Source organism: Montipora foliosa, chromosome 11 (genome assembly GCF_036669935.1).
Source record: "Montipora foliosa isolate CH-2021 chromosome 11, ASM3666993v2, whole genome shotgun sequence".
NCBI lineage: Eukaryota > Metazoa > Cnidaria > Anthozoa > Scleractinia > Acroporidae > Montipora > Montipora foliosa.
In genome coordinates this window covers 6,625,980-6,629,116 of record NC_090879.1, presented here as the reverse complement: position 1 = coordinate 6,629,116, position 3,137 = coordinate 6,625,980, and the positions used below count along the sequence as shown (strand labels likewise).

The 3,137-nt window shown below is 41.8% G+C and overlaps 1 pseudogene; it reads left to right on the top strand.

Annotated features, from left to right (window-relative positions):
- The window catches only part of LOC137976610 (uncharacterized), a 5,919-nt pseudogene extending 3,723 nt beyond the window's left edge, over window positions 1-2,196 (top strand).
- Window positions 2,197-3,137: the final 941 nt, after the last annotated feature.

Sequence of the window (3,137 nt, the reverse complement as noted above, 5' to 3'; positions counted from 1 at the left end):
TAGGTCGTAATGGTGAGGGCAGGAGCGAAATCTTCCCATAACTTAACCTTATGCGATGAGGTAATGAGTATGCAGTGAGGATATTATACTATTCAAAGCCCTTGTTCCCAAAGTCCAGCCACCCTAGAGCCTCCTCAGATAGCACGCTTCTTAATTCCCTATACCAGTAATATTCTTTGATTAGTAAAGTGCGTTCGATATTTAGTAAAATGACATATTTTTAATGTTCTGATTACCCAGAAATATTCAGGGAAAGTGGCTTTGTGGCGTGATTTTAGGCAGTGTTCTAAACCAGTTGTTCTGAGCCTGCAATATTTTGTTCACCGACTTACGCGCATGCACTTACTGCACGTCACTACTCAATAGACTTTGTGGATACGGCGGCCATTTTGATTTCTATTGTTTCGAAAGACATTATGGGATGCTCAGGGTGTAAATACATATTAATTTGCCCAATGAGCATCCCATAATGTGTTTTAATATAATAGAAATCAAAATGGCCGCCGTAACTGCTAAAAAGGTCTCTTACACTGGACAATTGCAGAGACTTGAGGCCCTCGCAAGACAGGGAGTTTAAGAAACCACGACGGCTACGGCCACAAAAACGTCACTTCAAAATATAAGTTCGAGCTGTTTTAAGTATTTCATGATTATTCCATCTTTTTTTATATTATACAATATCGGCGAAGTGTCTTATAACTGGATTTGTACGTTCGAATTTGAAGTAAAGAGCGAGACTGAAAGAAACACTGTAGTTTGTCCACGTTGTCGTCAAAACCTTAAATTTGGTTATTTCACGTAGTAAAATTTTGACGAGTACGGGAGATAATTGTTCAAAATGCGTGCCGCACGGCATCAATAGTGTGCCTTCTCCTAAAGTCGAACGCAGTCATATAGACATGAGTTGTTATATGAAAAAAAAGTGGAAATACTGCGTGTCCACAAGGAAAGGCGTACGAATGGCTGTACTGTCGCATCGGTGGAGGATGTTATCTGGGTAAAGATCCAATAGATCCCAATTCAAACCTGAAAAACTCAGCATGTTACCAAGTGGCTGTTTATGGGTTTGGTTTCCCTGAGCTTGGAGGCATCATCCAACAGTCAGTTGGCGGACTTCATATCTACTGGTTCTGCAGTTGGAAATTTGAAGCATAGCTTTTGCGGCCTGATCCACCAAATCGAGTTCGTAGAATGGCAATGGTCAACTGCAGGTTGCCAAACCTGGCACGGATCTTTGGGCTCCAGTTGGTGTTTCAATGGGGCTCTTTGGCGTCAGAACCCGCGTTTCGCTCCGCCTGCCTCAAATGAGGCTTGTTGAGGGATCAGAGTCAGATCAAAACTTTGCCGAATCAATGCTCGGACAGGACAAGGATGGAAACAGCAAACTGAAGGAAAGCCTTGAGAAAAACGAGTACATGCGAGTGAACTGGTTCCCACAGAAGAAAGTAAAACGAGTTCAACAGCGGGTTTGGAAAAGAACCTTCAGTGGAGACACCATTCCTTACAGGTCAGTTGTCTCCAATATCCTCGCTGCTGGAATGGCTGCAATCTCACTGGCAACATGTGATTTTGTGCTTGAGAAGGCACATCCAACAGAAGTGGATTATGACATTATTGGAGCCATTTTGGGAGTGTTCGTGCCCCTTGAAAAGCCAACGCGTTTCCGCAACACCTAGTAAGAGAGTCTGCCCATTGACAACGAGACTCACACTGACACCATCATTAAAGTGGATTTCACTGAAATCTGGATTCCCCATGACCAATGTCAAACTGTCATTGATAAACTTCAGAAGCTGTTCGAAAACCAGAAAGCCTGCAAAGAACAATTCCGCTGAGATTTACGGTGCTAAGGAGACCCCTTTTTGGTTAAGTATCTCGTACAACTCGCAAAACAAAGGCGACACCTCGTACAACAAAGGCGACAAAAGGACGTTCTTCTCCTATTTCTGGGATATCCTGCTTGACATTCCTGGAACGCGTCTTCATTGGGGCAAGTACCTTCCCCTCCCTGATCAGGTGTGTGGGAATACAACATTCAACTTTGCATATTTGAAGACCGTGTACCCTAAGAAGGATGATTGGCTGACGATGCGTGAGAAGATGGATCCTGATCAAATGTTTGTTAGACAAAATACTCGCGAGACATCCTCGAAATTCCAACTCTACGCACTTAAAAAGCGGACTGATCTTAGTTGATTGAAGCGATTCTACGTCTTTTCAGGACACAGAAACTTTGCTGCTGCGGCACATCTTGTTAATAGAAAGAAAATTTAGATCTCTTTAGTTTCTTTGACCAGTAAAGGAGAACGAAGAATATTAGAGCCCGATAAATAATGAGGTTTATGGAGCGGCGATGACACAGAAGAAAGTGGGCTTGCTCAAATCGGTTTTATCGTTGTTTTTTTTTTTTTAACGGAAAGGTAAGGGCGAGGCCACAGACATCTCTGTGGAACCCGAGGACGGGTAGGTTGATTTCCCTAACCTCTCTCAGTATGTTTCTGTCCCTCTGGTGGTACCCGTTTTTTTTCTGAGGTCAGAACCAATCCTACTCTTAAAGTGATTAACTTACAACCTCATTGATCTCCCCCTATCCGAAATTTTGCGGGGCTTTGCTTTATTTCAAGTTACACGAAAATGATGTCTGGAGTTATCGAAACGTTGCAGCGTTAACTTATAACGCTTATCTTTATTTCAAATTGTTTATCTGAATTTAATCTAATTCATTCGCTTCGGTTTAAAAGTAGTTATTTCTTCATTTATGACAATGATACGTTCTGCCACCATAATTTAACTAGTATCCATGTATCCTTTGAAACATGGCAGATGCAAAGTCTGTAAAAAGGATAACTTTGTTCCTATGACGTCACTACATCATGAGTTATCATGAGAATCATTACACAAATAACCACAGTTTTCAAACTTTGTTCTGGCTAAAGAAAATGGTCTTGACGATGAAATGATATATGAAATGAATCATATATCAACTACGGATATGAAATAAAGTGAAGCTATGATCCTCGCAGTTATGAACGCAATTTTTGTAATTGCGTGGAGAAGCCTGAAAAATTCATGACTTCCGTGACGTCGCGATACCGGTGCGACGCTCTACCCAACTGAGCTATGAAGCCACTGAAGTT